Here is a 24,412-nt window from a genome sequence, read left to right as displayed (position 1 = left end):
CAAGTTGAGTTTTGTAAGCAGTGCGGTATGCCCAGAGAGCATCGAGAAGTCGTGAGGACCAATCTTTGCGGTCAGGATTAACCGTCTTTTCTAAAATTTGCTTAATTTCTCGATTGGCTAACTCAGCTTGGCCATTTGTCTGTGGGTGATAAGGCAATGCAACCTTGTGAATTACACCATATTTTTGCATTAAGGTCTCGAAAGAATAGTTGCAAAAATGGGTGCCTTGATCACTTATGATAGCGTGAGGTGTGCCAAACCTAGATAACACATTTTCTTTTAAGTATTTTACAACAGTTGTGTTATCATTATTTCGACAAGGCACAGCCTCCACCCATTTTGAGACATAGTCTATGGCGAGGAGAATGTAAAGGTAGCCAGAAGAAGGTGGAAATGGTCCCATAAAGTCTATCCCCCAACAATCGAATATTTCTATTACAAGTATTGGGTTTAATGGCATCATGTGTCGTCGGGACAGGGCACCTAATTTCTGACACCTTTCACATGATCGACAGAAATTGTTAGTGTCTTTGAACAAAGTGGGCCAATAAAGACCACACTGTAAGATTTTTGTAGCAGTCTTTTTCATAGAAAAATGACCACCACAAGCTTCATTATGACAAAAGTTCAGGACACTAAAAATTTCATCATCTGGAATGCAACGTCTCATAATTTGGTCGGGGCAATACTTGAAAAGATATGGGTCGTCCCAATAGAAGTTACGAACCTCGACCAAAAATTTACGTTTATCTTGTGCACTCCATGCAGTTGGAAGTTCGCCAGTCACTAAGTAATTGACGATATGAGCGTACCATGGCAACTTAGTGACTGCGAAGAGATGTTCATCAGGAAAGTCATCTCGAATGGCTGGGCCATCAGCGGAATCAGAAAATTCAAGACGAGATAAGTGGTCCGCTATCACGTTTTCAACTCCTTTCTTGTCTTTTATGGTCAGATCAAATTCCTGTAACAGAAGGATCCACCTAATTAAACGCGCCTTAGCATCCTTTTTGGAAAGGAGGTATTTTAAGGCGGAATGGTCCGTAAAGACTGTGATAGGTGAACCAATCAGGTAGGAACGAAACTTGTCAAGTGCAAATACTACAGCAAGTAACTATTTTTAAGTGGTAGAATAGTTCATTTGAGCACTGTTAAGAGTTCTACTTGCGTAATAGACAACGAAGGGCCTCCCTTCCCTTCTTTGACCTAAGACAGCCCCTATAGCATAATTGCTAGCATCACACATGATTTCGAACGGTAAGTTCCAATCTGGTGGCTGAATGATAGGGGCGGAAGTGAGTTTTGCAACGAGTGTTCGGAAAGATTCCTCACACTCAGGTGTCCAACTGAACACAACCGCTTTTGCTAGGAGGTTTGACAAAGGGCGAGCAATTGTCGAAAAGTTTTGTATGAACATCCTATAGAATCCTGCATGCCCAAGAAAAGACCGAATGTCTTTAACAGTCTTGGGGGTGGGCAGCTTTGATATGAGTTCAATCTTTGATTGATCAACCTCAATTCCTCGTTCCGACACGACATGCCCCAAGACTATGCCTGATGGCACCATGAAATGACACTTTTCCCAGTTGAGTACCAAGCCTTTCTCTTTGCAACGTTTAAGCACAGACTCCAAATTGAGAAGGCTTGATTCAAAGGAATCTCCAAAGACTGTCAAATCATCCATGAATACTTCCATACATTTCTCGATCATATCACTAAATATGCTCATCATGCATCGCTGGAAAGTGGCTGGAGCATTGCACAGGCCAAATGGCATACGCTGGAAGGAAAAAGTACCAAAAGGACAAGTGAATGTGGTCTTATCCTGATCTTCTAAGGCAATCTCGATTTGGTAATACCCTGAATAACCATCGAGAAAGCTATAGAAAGGATGACCTGCCACACGTTCCAATATTTGATCGATGAATGGAAGTGGAAAATGGTCTTTGCGGGTGGCTGCATTTAATTTTCTATAATCAATGCACATGCGCCACCCAGTTGTGACCTTGGTAGGAACAAGTTCCCCTTTTTCATTTGGTACCACTGTTACCCCAGATTTCTTGGGAACAACCTGAGTTGGGCTGACCCATTTACTATCAGCAACAGGATAGATTATGCCAAAATCAAGAAGTTTCAAGACTTCAGTCTTTACTACTTCCTTCATCGTTGGGTTCAATCTTCTTTGAGGGTCACGACGTGGTATAGCCCCGTCTTCCAATTGAATGTGATGGGAGCAAATTAAAGGACTAATACCTTTGATGTCAGCTATCGTCCATCCTAATGCATCTCTTTGTTCTTGCAACACATTGATGAGTTGGCGCTCTTGTGTGGCAGTGATCTTGGAGGATATTATGACAGGAAAAGTGTTGTCAGCTCCCAGGAAAACATGCTTAAGACCGTCAGGAAGTTGGGCCAACTTTGGTTGAGGAGCTTGTTCAATAGATGGTTTTGGTGTTTCTCGATCTTGAGGGAGTTCCTCAAAGATTGGATTCCAAAACATGGTTCTTTTAGCCTGTGAGTGTTTGACGATTTCAGGGTTGATTGTAGACTCATCAGGCTCAGAATTTTCTGAAATTTGGAAGAGGTGATTAAAATGACTAGAAGTGTATTTTGATTCGACCTCTTCCGAAATAAGTGTATCGATCAGATAGGATTGGAAACACTCATCGTTGTCAGGTTGTTGTTTGCCGATGTGGAAAACATTCACTTCTAGAGTCATGTTCCCGAAAGAGATTTTCATGAGACCATTCCTACAGTTAATGAGTGCATTTACTGTTGCGAGGAAAGGTCTACTGAGAATGATGGGAATTTTGGACTCTATACTTACTTCAGATTGAGTGTCCAAGATGAGAAAATCAACAGGGTAATAGAATTTTTCAATTTGAATCAGAACGTCTTCTACTATTCCCCGAGGTTTCTTAACTGATCGATCAGCCAATTGTAGCACCACAGATGTGGCCTTGAGTTCTCCTAGACCTAATTGCAAGTATATTGAATACGGCATGAGATTTACACTTGCTCCTAAGTCTAGAAGGGCTTGACCAAATTCCTGTTCCCCTATTTGGCATGAGATGGTGGGACAACCAGGATCTTTGTACTTGGGCGGTGTCTTGCAGTCAATTACCGCGCTAGCTTGTTCTGCCAAGAATGCAGTTTTCTTGACATGGTGCTTTCTTTTAACGGTGCACAAATCCTTGATAACCTTGGCATAAGCCGGCACTTGTTTGATCACATGCAACAATGGCAAGTTGATCTTCACTTGTGTTAAAAGGTCTAGGATTTCACCATGATTTTCCAATACCTTTCCAGTAGATTTCAAAGCTTGAGGAAAGGGTGTCTTTACTGGAATGCTTATTAGCACATCATCATCTGGAGCGGGCATTGACGTACTCGTTGTCTTAGTTAACGGTGAAACCGTACTTTGACCACTTCGAGTAGTGATGGCATTAACCTCTTTGAAATTTGTATCTGCAGAGGAGGAGGTTTGTGCCATGTGTTGCCCTTTTTGATGGATTAGAGGTTGAGCGGGAAGTTTCCCATGCTCTTGAATCGCCAAAGTAGTGTTTAACTTTGTCATTTGGACTTTCATGTCTTTCATTTCCTCTACCATTTGTGTGAAACAAGCTTTGAGCTCTTGAGTTGAGGCTATCTGAGTTTGCGCAAGCATTTGCAAAGTACTCTCAAGAGAATTACTTGACTGCATGATATTTTGAGGAGCGTTGTATGATTTTGGTGGTTGTTGCTGCTCAGGCCTCCATTGGCTTCCAGATGCTTGGTTCGAATCCTTCCAGCTGAAATTTGGATGGTTGCGCCAACCAGGATTGTAAGTGTTTGAGAAAGGGTTATAAGGTTTCTTGTAATCCCCTAAGGCATTGCATTGTTCCTCTTTTCCTCCTCTTAACTCACTAAGAGTTGGGCACTCTTGCGGTTGATGTTACGTTCCTCCACAGATGAAGCATGGATCTCGTGTCTCTACTTTTGCAGCCATGTGGATTCCTCTACCTTCTTGAGATTTGAAAGCCTCGAATTGTTGTCTCAATGATTCAATTTGGCTTTTGACGTTATCCTCTTCCTTCAATTGGTAGATTCCAGTTGATCGTGGCTTGTCCATAGGACTTGGTCCATTCCATGTGTAGGATTTTTCAGCAAGATCGTCGAGGTACTCGAAAGCTTCATCGGGATCTTTTTGAAGGAATTCGCCATTGCACATCATTTGTACGAATTGTCTTTGTCCGGTTGTGAGACCGTCATAGAAATAGCTGATCAGACGCCAGCTTTCGTATCCATGATGTGGGCATTGATTTATCAAATCTCTAAACCTCTCCCAGACCTGATGGAAAGTTTCATGGTCTTTCTGGATGAAAGTAGAGATTTGCCTCTTAAGGCTGCTAGTCTTATGGGGCGGGAAATATTTGGCAAAGAATGCTTTTGTCATTTCGTCCCATATTCCGAAAGATCTAGGCCTTAAGGAATACAACTAGCTTTTTGCTTTGTCTTTGAGTGAGAAAGGAAAGAATTTCAATCTCACAATGTTGGTGACATCAGCACGGTTGTTGAATGTAGCCACCACCTCTTCGAATTCCCAAATATGCACGTACGGACTCTCATTTTCCTACCCATGGAAGGTTGGTAAGAGGTTAATCATGCCGGGTTTGAAATCGAAATTTGGCATATTGTTGGGATACATTATGCACGAAGGTGTGGCTGTACGCGTAGGATGTAAATATTCCTGTAGCGTTCTTGGTTGGACTTCGTCTTGATGAGCCATCGTGGGTGGTTCGGGAAGTCTCGGTGAATCGGAAGTGTTTGAACGAATGGAAGAAAATGACGAACTAGGAGATTTTTCTAAAGTTTCTACTTGTTGTCTCACAAATCTCCCTAGTGCGTCTCTGTTTCGTGGCATAAATATTTTTTTTTATTTTTTATTTTGTAAGTATTATAAGCGCAAATGTGTAATAATGTAATAAGTATACACCAAAATGTTCCCAGGCCAATTGGAAAGGCTGCCAAGGTACCACTTTAGACCCAAGAGCTTTTCTAGAACTCCCCGAGGTTCTTAGAAAAGATTGGAGGGTAACGCTAACACAGACCTTATTTAAGAACCAATTTTTCTAAGACAAAACAAGTTTGGTTTTTACTAATTTCCACGATTACACAAATGTTCTCAATACTTTGTTTGATTTTTTTTTTAAAATTTTATGCTCTTTTTTTTTTTTGGAAAAAAAAACTAAATCTAAAATAAAAATTCTAAACTAAAAAAAATGAATAAATAAAATAAATAAATAAATAAAACTACTAAGGAAAAATAAAATAAAAGAGAAATTAAAAATTACACTACTTTTTTCTTTATATTGAAAGAAAAAAAAATTAATTTACTAGGCAAACCTTTAATTGTAGAATTACCTCCCCGGCAACGGCGCCAAAAATTGATATCGCCCAATAAACTCCTAAGCGGTCGCAGTAGTAATCGGGCTATGTCGTATCCACAGAGAGGTAAAATACAAAATTAAAAGAAAGATTAGTAAATTAAAAACAATAAACTTTGGAAAAATGTGAATTTGAAAAAGAATATAAACATTAAATGAATAAAATCGAGGAATTAGAATCAGAAAGAAAGTATGGAAGGCATAAATTTCATTCATGCAAATATATATATTTTAATAAAATTGATTCATTATACTCAACTATAATTCTACACCATTAATTATAGTTGGAAAATATATATATTAAAGCTCACCTTAAAATATGTTCTTTAATTAAATTATACTAACTTCTAATTTTAAAAACCTATCATATTATATACTTTAGAGCGACAAAATACCATTGGCAGAATGCAGTAAAAAGCATATAATATAACAAATATTCTAAATTAAATTAAAAACTTAAATTACATAAGAAGAGTATGACTAGACTTGTGTAAAAGATAATAATAAATTTAGAACAAAAATTAGAAGAAAATAAATTTAATTGTAACAAATATATAGAAATGAAGAACAAAATAAAGAATCAATATATTAAAAATATAATGTAACACATGAACTCCACTCTAGCCTTTCCACAAGAAAATTTAGCCTAAAATAGGCATTGTTTTCACTCACAAAAATGTAAAATAAAAATATGAAAAACTAAGTGTTTTTCTCTCCAATACTCTCTACTATTCCCTTGCACAATCTGATATGATTTTTACACGATTTGGTACTCTATTTATAGTGTAAATATGACTCAAAATCGTGTAAAACCGTGTATAAAATAGTGGGAAAGTGGCTTAAAAAGCTGATGAAAATGGGAGACACAGACTAGTCGTGGTCGGGTGCTGGGGAGCATGGGCTGACGAGTGGGACGCGTGGCGGGCTATGGTTCGCTGCTGGGCTGGAGGCGTCAGTCAAGGTCGGGTCGTGGGAGACAAAGCAGGCGCGTCAGGCTGGCGTGTCAGGTGCAGTCCGTCAGACTGTGGCAGGTGGGGCAGTGGCGGCTTGGCGGCTGCGGCTTGGCGGCTGGGACAGGTGGCAGTCCGTGGTTTGCTCAGCAGCTGCTCGTGTCAGGCGGACGGGACGCGTGTCAAGTGGCAGGTGCGGCTGTCAGAGGCTCATCTGGAATGCGGCTCGGCGGCTTCGGCAGGCTGCTGGTGGGACACGTGTCGAAACACTACTAGAAATATAGGTTTTTACTTTGGTTTTTATAGTGAGCATACAAAAAAAGCGAAGTAAAAACGTTTTCAAACTCTTTTACTTCGCATTTCAAATTGGCGCTCTGAAAAAAATTACTTACTACTTCGCTTTTTTAAAAAAACGAAGTGAAAAATTCATAGTGGAGAGGGCCGTGTTTGTTTGCACAAGCCCTTATATTATGTTTAGAGGTAATAAAAATGCAAAAAACTGGCCAAACCAAACGCGGCCCTTGTGCACTTTTAACTTCGGTTTTTTGGTAAAAACCGAAGTAGAAAGTGGACTTTCCACTTCGGTTTTTACCAAAAAACCGAAGTTAAAAGTCTCCAACGGGTATAACTTAAGGACCTTTAACTTTCCATGTTTTTTTTAATTTTTTTTATTATTCCGAATTTAAAATTAATATAATTAATATTTTATTAATTTTTATAATTATTTGTTTATTTTGTTAGTTTAAATAATGTGATAAAAATTAGGTTTATTATAAATATATATATATATGCATATTAGTTAGTTTTAGAAATTTTTACAATAGATAAATTTGTTTTTTAAATATTTGAAAAAAAATAACTTGAAGATGATCAAAGTGTTGTTCATTAGTTTCATTAACTAGTTTGATTTTTTTTATTTATTGATTTGATAATTAATTATGTAGTTTACTAATTATGTAATGTTTTAGTAGGGTCGTTGATTGAGTGGTGAACTTTGTTGTTCATTTCGGGTGCATTGAAGATTAATATTGAAGGTTAGTTATTTTTTGTATTTATATTACTATAAGATTTATGTATAAAAATAAGACTAATGTAATCATGCATATTAGATTTAGTGAAAGTTATGTTTGAAAATTAGTGAAGTAGGCTCTGGGAAATTTGCGTGCTGTGGTGATATAAGGATGAATTGATTTATGCTTGATTATTTTGTTTGTTTGTATTGTTGTTATAGGAAATTTTGAAATTGCGGTATGCTATAGAAATAGCGGATACTCTGCCGAATTTTTAAAAAAACTTATAAGACTAGAAACTAATAATGATAGATTCATCTATGCTTGATTATTGTGTTTGTTTTAAATGGTTTTATAGGTAATTTTTAAATTACGGTATGCTATAGAAACAGAGGATACTCTGCCGAATTTTTTAAAAAATTTATAAGACTAGAACCTTATAATGATGGATTCATATATGCTTGATTATTGTGTTTGTTTGTATTGATTTTATAGGTAATTATGAAATTACGGTATGCTATAGAAACAGAGGATACTCTGCCGAATTTTTTAAAAAATTTATAAGACTAGAACCTAATATAAGTTTTTTTTCTAACTTATTAGGAATTGAATATTGTTATTAGTATGGATAAATCATGGATGCTTGAGAGGAGAGAAACATCACAATTTCAAGATGGATTCAACAAATTTTTAGAGTTTTGCCTAAAGAATTGTAGTGATCCACAAAAAATTCGTTGTCCTTGTATCGATTGTGGTAATGGAGTAAAGGGGAATATTACCATGATAAAGGATCATGTATTTTGTCGGAGATTTGATATGAGTTATAGTAAATGGTATTGGCATGGAGAATTATTAAATGATGACCCATATCCATTAGGTAGGCGAGGTGTAGATGATTTTGAGAGTAATGATTTTGATGATCATCCTATAGAATTGCTTGATGAAGCACAAGAAGAGTTTTTTCATAATCCAGAAAAATTTGATAGTATGGTTAGAGATGCAGACAGACAATTGTTCAGTGGTTGCAATAAACTAAGATTGCCCACAATGGTTAAATTTTATAACATAAAAGCAGAAAATGGAGTTAGTGATAAGTGTTTCAGTCAATTTTTAGCTGCTTTCAAGGAGATTTTGCCGCTAGAAAATTGTTTTCCGGAGTCTACATATGAAGTAAAGAAAACATTAAGTTTGATAGGGTTGAAGTATGAGAAGATTCATGCATGTCCGAATGATTGTATTTTATATCGTAAGGAGTATGCAGACATGGACGCTTGCCCAGAATGTGGTTTATCACGGTACAAACCTAACAAAAGTAAAGAGATTAGGAAACTTATTCCTCAGAAAGTGCTATGGTACTTACCTTTGATTTCGCGGCTGAAGCGATTATATCGAAGTGCAGAACACTCTAAGAACTTAATATGGCACGAGACTGGACGAGTGAAAGATGGTAAACTCCGGCATCCTGCAGATTCACAGGCCTGGAAGAAGGTAGATTATATCAATCCAGAATTCAAAAATGAACCAAGACATCTTCGTCTTGGTTTAGCTGCTGATGGAGTAAACCCGCATAGATCTCTTAGTAGTAGGCATAGTTCATGGCCTGTCTTCCTGGTTATGTACAATCTTCCTCCTTGGTTGGTGATGAAAAGGAAGTTCATGATGCTTTCATTAATGATTTCGGGCCCAAAACAACCAGGACATGATATCGATGTTTACTTGGCACCATTAATTGATGATTTGAAAGAGTTGTATGAAAATGGTGTTGAGGCATATGATGGTTTTAAAAAAGAAGTGTTTAATTTGAAAGCGGTGTTGTTATGGACTGTTAATGATTTTCCAGCATATGGTAACCTATCAGGTTTAAGCACAAAAGGTTTCCAAGCTTGTCCAATTTGTTGCACCAACACAAGGGCCCGTCGCTTGTCAAATGGACGCAAAATGTGTTATATGGGTCATAGACGATATTTGCATTTAAGTCATCCTGACAGAAATAAAAAAAAAGCATTTGACGGTACTGTGGAACGAGACATTGCTCCTTTGCCATTGTCAGGTGAGCAAATTCTTAAGGAAGTAGAAAAAGTTGACTTTAGGTATGGGAAGAAGAATAAAAACAAAAAAGTCAATGGATGTTTTCAAAGAAAATCAATTTTCTTTCAACTTCCTTACTGGAAAGATTTACTCGTTAGACATTGCTTGGATGTCATGCACATAGAAAAAAATGTATGTGAAAGTATAATCGGTACATTACTTGATATCCCAGGTAAAACCAAAGATGGTTTGTCTAGTCGTTTAGATCTTGTTGAAATGGGTATAAGACATCGCTTGGCACCTGAAGAAAAGGGGGCTCGCACATATTTGCCTCCTGCTTATTTTACATTGTCTAAAGAAGAGAAGCAAGCCGTATGTAAATCATTGGCAGGGATGAAAGTGCCTGATGGTTACTCATCGAATGTTCGAAACTTGGTGTCTATGGAAGATTTGAAGTTAATTGGAATGAAATCACATGATTGTCATATATTAATGCAACAATTACTTCCAATTGCCATTCGGTCTGTTTTACCAAAAAAAGTTAGAGATAGTGTGACAAGTGTGTGCATCTTCTTTAATCAACTATGCGGAAAAGAATTGGAAATGAAGAAGTTGAATGCATTGCATGATGAAATAGTTGAAACCTTATGCAAGCTTGAAAAATATTTTCCACCATCATTTTTTGACATCATGATACATTTGATGGTCCATTTAGTAAGAGAAGCCAAGTTGTGTGGGCCAGTTTGGGCGAGATGGATGTATCCATTTGAAAGGAATATGAAGGTGTTGAAAGGATATGTACGTAATCACCATCGCCCTGAAGCTTGTATGGTTGAGTGTTATTTAGCTGAAGAAGCTGTGGAATTTTGTTCAGAGTACATGGTTGGAATCGACACAATCGGAATTAGCAAACCACGGAATAACTCGGATGGAGTTGATAGAGGATTACGAGGGAAAGGAACAGTAGTGACCATATCTCGTGCAGAATTAGATCAAGCTCATTTAGTTGTGTTGGAAAACAATCCCGAAGTTCAACCCTATATAACGTAAGTTATAGATTTAATAAACATTATACTCATTTTTATGTACAATTGAAATTTTAATATGTTGTATTTTGTATTGTAGTGAGCACATGGAGTTATTACAATCAATGATTCCCAACAAGGTTAAAAATAAACAGAAATGGATTATAGATGAGCACAATAAAACATTTAGTCGATGGTTGAAAAATATTATTCTAGCAAGGTTGGGAGAAGAAAACCATGGAGTGTCGACAGAGTTAAAACGCATATCATTTGGACCAAGTGTTCATGTAATAAAGCACAATGCTTACATTGTTGGAGGAAAACGATTTCACACAAAGTCACGAGATGATGCTCGAATGGTTCAAAATAGTGGAGTAAGTATTGTGGCAGAAGCAGTGCATTTCGCTAGTGCAAAAGACAATAATCCAGTTGCTGGTACTATGGCATATTATGGGGTTGTTGAAGAAATATGGGAACTTGATTATTCCTTATTTCAAATTCCTCTGCTCAAGTGTTCTTGGGTGGACAACAATGTTGGGGTTAGAATTGATGAACTTGGATTCACTTTGGTTGATTTAAGTAAGAAAGGTCACAAGAATGATCCTTTCATCATGGCTACCCAAGCAAAATAAGTGTTTTACATAACTGATCCTGCTGATGATAAATGGTCAGTTGTTTTACGAACCCCAGAAAGGCAGTTTATAGAAGATGAAAATGACGAAGAAAACGATGATTTGTTCCATGACAATTTTATTGTTGGACAACCAATACATGAGCAAGTTGAGAAAATCCATGATTTCCATGAAGTTGATGATGATGGGGAATATATTAGAAATGATATTAGAGACGGAATATGGGTAGATTGTGGATCAACCAAGAAAAGAAAAAAGAAAAGAAAATGTGTCCAGTGAGTAATGTATTCATTTTTATGTTAAATATGTATTTATTTATGTCATAATTGTAACGTTAATTCTTGTTTATGTGCAGATGACAATTTCTGAAGGGGAGAACACACCAAATAGGCGAGGCCCAACAAAGAAGAACAATATCAATAATCAAAAAGCTAAGGGAATAAAGAGAAATATTCAGTTTAATGATAAAGGTCAACCTATAGGGAAAGCATATAGTGAGATGCAATCGTACCTTGGAGTTAAAACTAGGAGAACGGTCTCTCTCAATTATAAGGATTGGAGACAAGTCCCACAAGAATTGAAGAATAGAATATGGGAGGATGTATATGTAAGAAAATATTTTATGAATATTTTATCTACTTTAATATATTGATCATTTTCATGAATTACTTTGCATTTCATTAATCATTTTCTTTCTATTTCAGGGTGCCTTTAACATTCCAGAAAATTGGAAACCAGAATTAATGAAAAGTGCGGGAAGAATGATGAGAGATTTTAAGACCAACATCACTAGTGACTACATCTACCCTTTGGCAGAAGACGGTCTGATAGATGAACTCCAAATCCTTCCTAAGAAATATCCAGAACTTGACCTAGAAGATTGGAGGACATTTGTTAGCCACCGTTTATCTCCTGAGTTTATGGTACTATTGTGTATATCTATTATGTATATGATTTATTAGTTTTGAAATACTAATAATTGCTTAAAAACTTATTGTTACCTATTTAATGTAGGCTTTGCGGGAAGCACAACGTGAAAGATCTCTCAAATATACTTCGAGGCATCGTACATCTCGTAGAGGGCTTGCCAATGTTAGAGAGGACCTGGTAAGTAATTCGCATCACTATTTTATAACTGTCAACTTGTTATGAAGAATATTGCACTCACCAACTTTAATTAATTGTTGTATGTTGTAGAAAACTGAACTAGGTGTGGCAGATGTAGAACGGTACCAAGTATGGATAAGAGCACGAGAAAAGAGGAAGGTTCTTGTTACAGATTTGGACAAACAAATTGAAGCAAGAATTGTAAGTGGTTTCAAGCAAGTATTTTAAAGTAATTTAGGAATGATAAAGTTCTTATAAGTCACTAATATAAGTGACCACTGGTTTGTTCCACAGAATGAGCTGAAAGAAAAAGTTAGTAGTGGAGAAATCATTGCAAAGGGTCGAAATGACATATTAACGCAAGCTTTAGGGACACCTGAGCACCCAGGGCGTGTTAGAGCACTTGGGTATGATATTATTTTTTATTTGTTGCATTTAACTTAATTCTATAATATTTTAGTTTTAAAATAAATTTGGTTGATTATTGTAGGTCGTTTGCGAAGATTTCGTCCGTCTTTGGAAGAAAACCAAAAATAGCAACAGAAATGGCTGATGTTGTAAGTAAGAAAGATGCAGAAATTGCGAGGCTCAAAGCAGAACTTAAAGCTTTAGAGGAGGAAAAAGCTAAACAAGCAGGTGGGTTAGATGATATGGATGAACACGACAATGATGACGAGCAGAGCGACGAAGAATACCACACACCGCACATGCAGGATGACACACCGTACATGCAGGATGTGTTACTTTGTTCGGATAATATTCATAATGTGGTGGCAGAGGGTGTTATCATTGATGGGGTGGGTCCACTGACTATTCATGGTGTCCAACTGACAGACAAATATGCGAGGGTGCGAGTCACCAAAATGTTACAAGAGGATGCTGAAATCCCATGTTCTGCTGGGGAGATACAATATGTTCGAGATACTTATGACACATTTCTTCCTTGGCCAAAAGATTTAATTATGACTGACCAGGTATAAACGAATTCTTTAATTTGTTACCTATTAAAATATTTGTTGGTCCAGTATTTTAATATTATTTTAACTTGATGTTGTGTAGGGTCCTCTAAGAAAGAAACCTCCTATGTCAAAAAGTTCATCCAAGGATATGTCAAAACCTCCTATGACTAGCCCGCATCTGTCATCAGCTGGGTCTCACATCAATCCAGAAAACACTCTGACCGAAGGCCAACCATTTGCCGATCACATCATGAATCGCATCCATGTTAGCCTTCAGTTTATGGTGAGAGAATTTTGCAGAGTTAAGGGAATAAACTCAGTCGTCTCCATTCCAGTGGACCCAACATTCATGAATCGCGAGTCAATATTCCTAACTTCAGAGGATGTGGAACAAGTTGCTACCTTGCATATGATTGGAGGCTCAGCAATGATATTCGGATTAAGGTATCCCTTAAACTAATTCTTTGGAATGATAGGAATTTAGAATCAGTTATGAGTACTGCTCTGTGATCTGTTGAAAATTTTCATAGACATTGAATGTTTACAGGTTTGGGAAGTCCTATTTATAGGGGAAACTCTGCCGAAATTTTTCAAAATATTTAACACTAAAGAAAATTTTGCAGATGCATTTGGGAGTCTCTATTTCCAAATCAGCGTGTCTATTACAAGTTTTATGACATTGAACGTCTTAGCATTAATAATGTTAACGATGTAGAGCGATCAACCATTGACTTGGCGAATTGGTTGATGACCATGGATAGAGTTGGTCAACTTTACTTTATACCTTGGAACATACGGTAAGAAATAGTGTAAAAAAATTTTATTTGATTAGTCATATATTAAAAATTTAATTATTTTACTTAACATACGCTTCTTATTTTAGGGAACATTGGATGTTGGTGATTGCTATGCCAAAAGGAAAAATCGTGTTCTTAGATCCATTGAAATCACACAAACGTCCAGAAGAAATTGATTCAATGATAATGAGGTAAGTTTTAAATTTTTTAAAATATTTCTTAATATGCAACAAATATTACATGTTACTACATTTTAATAACTTTTGTTAATAATTTTCTTTTTAAATAGTGCATATTATAGAGCTTCTTCCAATGCATTACTCGGCAATCCCACAAAGATATTCAATGTTACATGTCCAAGACAACCACAAAGTCATGAATGTGGTTTTTATGTCTTGAAGTACATTAGAGATCTTGTACGGGCATCAAATGCAATGACTACCCTAAAAGAAAAAGTAAGTTCATTTTTTATAATTTATTTGCTATCGATAATCTATGAAATTAATTTATATTTATTAATTTTACAGTTTGGTGGGAAGACGCAATATTGTGAGATTGCAGACCTCTTGCCAATCCAACACGAATGGTTAGCCAAATTGATACCATACATTTATCAGTAAGCCTATTTTTGTTTAGTTGTAAGTTTAGTATTTTGTAAATGTATTAATGTTAAGGCTATGTAAATGTATTAATGTTAAGGCTAGTTATCTTACTTAAGTACTTGTATTTTATATGTTTATGTACAACATTTTTAATTAATAAAAGTTATCATATATTTATTCAAAAAAATTTCTTAACCAATTTCAATTGTAAAAATATATATAATTGTAATATTATATAATTAAATTGTTGAAAAATAATTAGGCCAAAAAAAAAATATATTAATTAGATCAATTAAATAAAATCAGGCCAAAATATATATATTTATATAAAAATAGAAACCATCCATTTAAAAATAATTAGAAACATATATTAAATAAAAAATGCGGGCACTTTCTACTTCGGTTTTTAGGTAAAACCGAAGTAAAATGTACACTTTCTACTTCGGTTTTACCTAAGAACCGAAGTAGAAAGTCCCCTTTTACTTCGGTTCTTAGGTAAAACCGAAGTAGAAAGTGTACATTTTACTTCGGTTTTACCTAAAAACCGAAGTAGAATCCCCACTTTCTACTTCGGTTTTACCTAAAAACCGAAGTAGAAAGTGCCCAGGATGCTAGCGTATATACACTTTCTACTTCGGTTATTAAGTAAAAACCGAAGTAGAAAGTGGGGATTCTACTTCGGTTTTTAGCTAGTTTTTACTTCGCTCCGAACTACTTCGGTTGCGAATTTTAGCGAAAACCGAAGTAAATCAAGCTTAAAAACCGAAGTAAAAGCCCTTTTTCCTTGTTGTGAAATCTGATGAAACGGCTCGGCTCGGCTCGGCTGGCGTGAGGCTGAGGTGGACGAATGGCAGGCTGCCATGTGGCAGCGTTAGGAGCAGCCCTTGCTTGGGTTTGGGCTCCATTTTGGGCCTAGTTCTCCTTCAAAAATACTACTTTATTATCATTTTTTTTCGATTTTAATTCTTTCTTTCTCCTTTCTTTTTCTTTGTGTCAAAAATATATTTTATTTCCTGAAAATTAAACACAAATTAAATTAAAATTAATATTTTCAAATATAAAATATATGACAATAAATCCATGAAAATATTAATTAAAACTTAATTAATTTTACACTTTTAAGACTAATAAAATGATATTTTTGAGCACTAATCAGGCGCGGGTATTAAATGTGATATTTTAGACTCAATCAAACTTTTTTTTTCGCTTTTTCTTTGAGGTTGAAAAAAAAGAGCAGAGAAAACCTATATTTATAGTAATATATATATAAGACAATTCTTCTGTAGGGGCTTCACTTTTAGCCCTACCGGTAGGGCTTTTAGTGTTTCTCGACTTATGAGCATTTTTCGGCGTGATTTTTTTTATAACCGTGTATATTGTAGTTGTTTAGAGCATCCTGCAAATTTTCTGAAAACTCTGAATAGTTAACAGTACTGAAAACTAGGTTCAAACAAGTTGTTTTCCAAGCGCATAAAAAAAATTAGTCACGCGTGTAACAACATGTTTGAACCTAATTTTTGGTACTATAAACTATTCGGAATTTTATAAAAATCGTGTCGATGCTCTAAATAGCTACAATATACACAATCATCAAAAAAAATTGTGTCGAAAACTATTCAAATGTTGAAAATACTGAAAGTCCTACTTAGTAGGGCTTACAGTGAAACTCCTATAAATAGGAGAATTCTTATATATATATATATATATATATATTATATAGTTTAAGATCCATGTTTAATTGTCTTTTGAAAAGCCGTATATTAGGTAAGAGAATATGAGGTTATAATGACACGGGATGTCATCTATAAAGAAGTAAATGCTATTAACTAAGACTGCGTAAAGAAAATAGACATTGTCAAAAGGTAAAAAGAGATGGAAATAAAGCAATATTTAGTAATTAATGTGTTCATGAACTAATAAAAGCCTCTAAAAAGCAAGTTGAAATTTTCCAATTCAACGAATATTACCCAAACAAGAAATCACCGAAGGCCTAGCTAGAAGTACATATAAATATATTTATATATTTTTTATATAATAGGAATTCTTACTTTTAAATTTTAATAGAATATTATTTTATTTAACAGATTGTAACTTAAATTAAATTAAATAAATTAAAATAAGATATTTTTAAAATATTTTACAATAATAAAATCATATATTTAATAACTTAAATAAAATTAAATTAAATTGAATTTAAACTTCACTTATTAGAGTAATATCATATTAAATATATAACATAATATAATCTACTATCAACTAGAAACAAATAAATAAGCAATTAAACAAATTAAAATAAATTATTTTACAATAACAATTATTTAAAAATATTAAAACTATATATTTTATAAGTTAAATAAAATTGAATTAAATTTAACTTAAACTTCACTTATTAAAATAATATCATATTAAATATATAATATAATATAATCTACTATCAACTAGAAACAATAAATAAACAATTAAACAAATTAAAATAAGATATTTTACAATGAAAATTATTTAAAAATAATAAAACCATATATTTATAACTTAAATAAAATTTAATTAAACTTTAACTTCACTTATTAGAATAATATCGCATTAAACATATAACATAATATAATCTACTATAAACTAGAAACAAACATTTTTAAAAAAAAAAAAAAACTAGCAACAAACTTAAATTTAAAATATATGTATAATTTTAATATTATATTAAAACATATAATATATAATCTCTTATTGTCAGTGTCAAATTTAAAAATTAAAACAAACATAAACTTAAACAAAAATTAATTAATTAATTAATCAAAACTAAGTTCAAATATGTTGTTGCACGCGTGACTAATTTTTTTTATGTGCTTGGAAGCAATATGTTTGAACCTAATTTTCGGTACTGTAAACTATTCGGAATTTTCTAAACATTTGCAGGATGTTCTAAATAGTTACAATATACGCAGTCATAAAAAAAATTGCGTCGAAAATTATTTACGGGTAAAGAAACACTGAGAGTCCCACCGATAGGACTTAAAGTGAAGCCCCTATAGAAGAATTGTCGTGTATATATATAGGGGAATTCTCCTATAGGGGCTTCAATTTAAGCTCGACTGGTGGGACTCTCAGTGTTCTCGACCCGTGAACAGTTTTCAGCGTGAATTTTTTTTATGATCGCATATATTGTAGTTATTTAGAGCATCCTGCAAATTTTTAGAAAATTTTAAATAATTTACAGTACCGAAAACTAAGTTCAAACATGTTGTTGCACTCGTGACTAATTTTTTTATGTGCGTAGAAAGTACATGTTTGAACCTAGTTTTCGGTATTGTAAACTATTTAAAAAAATTTGAAAATTTGCATGATATTCTAAATAGCTATAATATATACGGTTATAAAAAAATCGTACTAAAAACTGCTCACAAATCGAGATCACTGAAAATCCTACCAATAAAGTTTAAAATAAAGGCGTGTAAAAAAATGGTCCTGGATATATAAATGTACAAATTTATTGCATGATTAATGCCTTTAAATACTCATAGCACTTGCGCCTCGACCACTACAAGTTGGCCTTCGAACTGACTTGGTTGTTGACTTGACCATAGCAATCTCTCATTTATTACTCAACTATCGCTTGTCGAGAGGTGTGGTGTCACTTTCTACATATAACAATTATGTTCTCATAAATATTGAGACACCTTTAATAGTTTGTTAATTATAAATAATTATTAAATTAATATTAATAGTTTATATTTATAATTATTAATTAATATTTTTTAAATAAATTTAATTTTTTAAAAAATTTAAAAGAATTATCTAATTACATGGCAGACAAATATTTATTAATTAAAATATAAAAAAAATTATTTAATATTCATTTTCTATTCTTTTTATTTATTTCATGAGAAAAAAAATTATTTTGAAATTAATGTGACTATTATATTTCCATCTAATGTTTATTATTTAATTAATCTAAAATATTCGAATTATTGATTTTATATATTTTATTTATTTATTTTTATAATCATTGTAATAATTTCTCATCAAAAATTTGTTTAATGATTTATGGTAACCATCCATAAGTAATAACCATGAAGAAGTCTTACATATATATATATTAGATACAAGTAACGTGCAATATGTATGTTTGTTTAGTTTTATTTATAGAATTTATTAATTATTTTTATTAAATTTATATTAATGTCATATAAATTTTGAAATAAATATCTTATTTTAATTAAATAATTTATTTATTTTTGAATAAGTTTATATTTGTTCTAGTTTTTTAATTTGGGAGTGACAACAAGAGATTATATATTATATGTTTTATGTAATATTAAATATTATACGTATATTTTAAATGTAAGTTTATTGCCAGCTTTTTTAAAAAATTATTTTGTTGCTAATTGACAGTAAATTATATTATATGTGTTAATATGATGTTATTCTAATAAGTAATTTTAAGTTTAATTAAATTTTATTTAAATTATAAAACATATGATTTTATTATTTTTAAATAATTATCATTGTAAAATATCCAAAAAAATATCATATTTTAATTTATTTAGTTATTTATTATTTTTAAATAATTATCATTGTAAAATATCTAAAAAAATATATTATTTTAATTTGTTTAATTATTTATTATTTTAAAATAATTATCATGGTAAAATCTCTCAAAAATATCATATTCTAATTTGTTTAATTATTTATTATTTTTAAATAATTATTATAAAATATCATATTTTATTTTTTTAATTATTTATTTTATTTAATTGTTTACAAACTATCGTTAAATAGAAGAATATTTTATTAAATATAAGAATATTCTGTTAAAGTTAACATTAGAAAAATAAAAAATTGTTAAAACTAAGAATTTTCGTTATCTACACATTTATTATATAAAAGAGATTTGGTATAAATATTTAAAGTATGAAATTTGGCATAAAATTACCCCAAAAGCCTAAAATGTGCGTATGATTATATCACTAGTTATTTTTCGTCTTTGGATTAACTAATGCGTAACACTAGCCCGTGAATGCGTTAGGTAAGAAGTAATTACAATAATTATCAACTAAGAAAAAATAGAGAGAAACAGAGAAAAGAGAGCAGTGATTATTAGGGATTTGTGTATTTATGAACTGATAAAAAAAAGGCCTGTAAAATGTTCATAATCGAATCCAAGTAGCTACATTTCAATCCCAAAAAAAAAAAGTTCATAATCGTGATACATGAACACCTATCAAAGAAAATAATTATAGTGAAATGAATGATACAACTACGATAGTGTAATATATATGCATGTTTTTCCAAGCCAACATGAAAATTAAAAAACATGGCTTGAATTTGAAATTTTCCAATTCAACTGATGTTATATATGACCTAATATATGGTCTGAGATTTATATAAACATGCAGTAGGAATCAAAGTTAAAACATTTATTTTTTTTAAAAATAAAATATTATATTTTTATTCTAATTGTTGTGGCAAAGCATTATCATTTTGACATACAAATGAGCTCAATAAGTCAATTGAATTTTTTTTGTATATATATCCAAAGTCTAAAGTGCTTCTCATTTATGTTTCATCAATTCTTCCACCAAGTGTATATATATATATATATATATATATATATTTATAGTTGTACATGCATGTATTAGGTAGAGACTATTTAGGACAATTCTCGGGTTTTACTTTAAGTCTTACTAGTGGAGTTCTTAATGTTCTCGATCCGTGAATAGTTTTTTGCGCGATTTTTTTTATGACTATGTATATTATAGCTATTTAGAGCATTCTGCAAATTTTCAGAAAATTTTGAATAGTTTACGATACCGAAAACTAAACTCAAACATGTTGTTGCACACGTGACTAATTTTCATGTTTGAACCTAATTTTTGGTACTATAAACTATTCGAAATTTTTTGAAAATTTGCAGGATGCTTTAGACAACTGCAATATACACGGTCATAAAAAAAATCGTACCGAGAATATTCGCGGGTCAAGAACACTGAAGAGCCCCACCGGTAAGAGTTAAAGTGAAACCTCCTTTATGAGAATTGTCGTATATATTTATAGACTGTATGGTTGTGCCTTAATCTATAAATATAAGCATGTATTAAAAGCAATGATATCATTGCTAACTAGGTTGAGATCAAATAGTCTTTAGTTTCAAAGATACATTAGATATGGAGGAGACATAGAAATGCAAAAATATAACATTTTAATACAAGCACTAATAAACTTAGCCAAATTTCTATATCACATGAGAAGTTCTTTATAAATATTCAATCTAATTTTAGGATAGCTTTGAATATTTAATGTTATAATTGAAGACATTTGAATATTTAATATATGTAGATATATATATATATTCTATATAATAAGTGTGTAGATAACAAAAATTTTTGATTTTAATGGTCTTTTATTTTTTTAATGTTAATTTTAACGAAATATTCTTATATTTAATGGTAATTTGTAAACACTTAAACTTAAATAAAATAAATAATTAAAAAATTAAAATAAGATATTTTTGAGATATTTTACAATGATAATTATTTAAAAATAATAAATAATTAAAAAAATTAAAATATGATATTTTTGAGATATTTTACAATGATAATTATTTAAAAATAATTAAAATAAGATATTTTTTTTAGATATTTTACAATAATAAAATCATACGTTTTATTACTTAAACAAAATTTAATTAAATTTAAACTCACCTATTAGAATACTATCATATTAAATATATAATATATATTTTTAGTCAATTAGCAACAAATTACTTTTTTTTAAAAACTAGCAATAGACTTAAATTTAAAAATTATGTATAATATTTAATTTTATATTAAACATATAATATATAATCTCTTGTTGTCACCCTTAAATTAAAAAACTATAACAAACATAAACTTAAACAAAAATAAATAAATTATTTAATTAAAATAAAATATTTATTAAAAATTTATATGACATTAATATAAATTTAATAAAATAATTAATAAATTCTATAAATAAAACTAAATAAATGTGCATATTGCATATTCTCTATATCTAGTATATATATATATTTATATATCTAGTATATATATATATATATATTTATATACTTCGGTAGTAGAATAAGACATTTGAAAGTAGTTATCCATTTAATATTCTATATACTAATGCATTTTCACCATGTGTTTATGGATAAGGTGTTGTTCGTTTATTTCTTATATAGTTTTTTTTTCCTTAAAATCGGAGGGTAAAAAACACTATTTATTAATTGATATATTTATGAAATAAATAGTTAAATAAAATTTTTGTTTTTGAATTTTTTAAACACAAAAGTAGAAATATTATTTTTATTTTTAATTCTTTATTTTTTTAAAATAAAATTATGTTTGATAACTATTTTTAAAAAAAAAAACAAAAATTAATAAATGTGTTTTATAACTTTTATTTTTATATTTTGTTTAACAATATAAAATAAGATGTTGATTTGAAGAAGAAAAAAAACTAAAAGTTTAAAATAGTTTAAAAAAAATTTGAAAGTGAAAATTTTTTATTTTCAAAATTTAATAAAGTTTGCTTAAAATTTTAAAAAATAAAAAATAAAAATAAAGTTACTAAAGACTATGTTTGATTGTCAAATTTTTAATTAATTAAATAAAAAAACTATTTTTTTAATTGTTACCTATATTTCTATTCCTCATTATTAATTGGGTGGTGATATATACTGAAAAATCTACTCGATCGGTTTACTTTATGTATATATAAAAAATATACATATATTGGTGTGTTAACTTAGAATTTTTAATGATTTGTTATATGAAATATATTATTGATGAAATTTATTGATCATCCCAACTGTACATAAATAAAGATTCAACAACTAAAACTTAATAATAATTATCATTTATTATGAAGAAATATTTGAGATGACTATTGAGCATTAAAATATAAATATCTATGTACAAAATGATTGGAAATGATAATTGGAAAAATTGAGAAAATTCATTGCTATGTGATGGATTTTCCATATAGCCAAGCACATTTGTTATTAATGATAACGGATGAGTTTTTGTTATAACAATATAACATGTTACTTAAGTAAGGTAATTGTCTTAAATTAATTTAATTTGTTTCTCAAAAATTAAAGCATAAGATATTTTAGTTGTTGTTACAATTTGAATACTAAATAAGAGTGTTGATATTTGACATATTAGGGTGTCCAACATCAAATGAGATGCCACAATATAATTAATTAGTCGTACTTTATAATATTTATTAAATTTAAATATTTGAGCCCAATATTAGATTACATTGTATTAAACAATACATGTATGTAAGTAAATGAGAAAGTCACCAATCATATTTTATTTATTAAGGCAGAGATCTATTATTTTAAAATACAGTGGGGAATATTTGAGTGCATGAAAGTTTTCTGTATTCATTAATGCTTTGACCAATTTAGATAAGGAACCACCATTAATGGCTCAAAACATAATTAAATGGCCATTATTATTAATTCCATACTTTTATTCAGTCGCATATAGCACGCTCAAAGTCAAACTACGACACTATTGAGTGAAGTGAAGTGATATTATTCCCTGAATTTTACTTGCAAAATTATTTAATTGATTATTGGCCGCTTATAACCTAAAATTATCCACAAAAAAACATTTAAGAATAAAATAACAAAACAGAAAACGAAACTTATTGATAGAGAAAGAAATCATATAGGATTGTCAAAACATCATTATTATTATTTTTAGATATAAACATTTTTATTCAAATATTTATTTATTTTTATTATTTTTTTAATAATCATATAAATTTTAAATAAATAAATAATATATTTAACATAATATATAATATAAATGTATTACAAAATTAAGACAAACATTATCTATAATTTTAATAAAAACTGATTTATTTTTTTCTTCCGTATATAATAGAATGAATTTCAGTTTTATAGTATATATAAATATTTATATCAATAATTGTTACATATATGACATCTAAACACAACGTTGACATAAATATATATTTACATGGCTAGATGACATATATATATATAATACAATAATATTTAAAAAGAAATTATTAATAGAAATAAAATAAGAATATAAAAAGGTATAGTGTAGATAGTAACATATATGCATCAATTATTTTTAGTTTCTAATATCTTGCAATGTCATTTGGTGACTTTAATGAAGAATTTATAAGATAAAAGGAATGATATGTATGACTTTATTATTTTTAAATAAATATGATTTAATTATTTAAATTATCATAAAATATCTTATTTTAATTTATTTTTTTGAAGTTTATGTAGTTGTTAATTATTGATAGTAGATTATATTATGGTATATGTTTAATATGGTATTATTCTAATACGTGAAGTTTAAATTTAATTAAATTTTATTTAAGTTATAAAACATATAGTTTTATTAATATTTTAAATAATTGTCATTGTAAAATATCTAAAAAATATCATATTTTAATTTGTTTAATTATTTATTTATTTAATTTGATTTAAGTTTAAATCATGTTTACAAATTTACCGTTAAATATAAGAATATTATGTTAAAGTTAACGGAAAAAAAATAAAAAACCGTTAAAACTAATAATTTTCGTTATCTACAAACTTATTATATAGAAGAGATATATAGGATTAATGATGTCTAAAATACTTAATGTTTTTAAAATGTTATACTTTTATACCCTTTTTTGTGGTAAATATATTCAATGTCTTTAAAATGTTGTATTTTTATAAACTTTTTTTTTGTTATAAATATAGTCAATATTTTTAAAATGTTGCACTTTTATACCTATTTTTTATTATTTTGATAAATAATATTAAAGTGAAAGAAAAATATAAGATTTTAATTATTTTCTAAATTTTAAATTATTTTC

At 30.6% G+C, this 24,412-nt stretch overlaps 1 non-coding gene across 1 annotated transcript; it reads left to right on the top strand.

Moving 5' to 3' along the window:
- The first annotated feature begins 4,280 nt into the window (after positions 1–4,280).
- On the top strand, positions 4,281–4,387 carry LOC133787279 (small nucleolar RNA R71). Its single transcript, XR_009872309.1, has one exon. It is a non-coding gene; the product is annotated as a small nucleolar RNA R71 (small nucleolar RNA).
- The last annotated feature ends 20,025 nt before the right edge of the window (positions 4,388–24,412 follow it).

This window comes from Humulus lupulus, chromosome 6 (assembly GCF_963169125.1).
Source record: "Humulus lupulus chromosome 6, drHumLupu1.1, whole genome shotgun sequence".
Taxonomy (NCBI): domain Eukaryota; kingdom Viridiplantae; phylum Streptophyta; class Magnoliopsida; order Rosales; family Cannabaceae; genus Humulus; species Humulus lupulus.
This window is presented reverse-complemented; position numbering and strand designations above follow the sequence as displayed.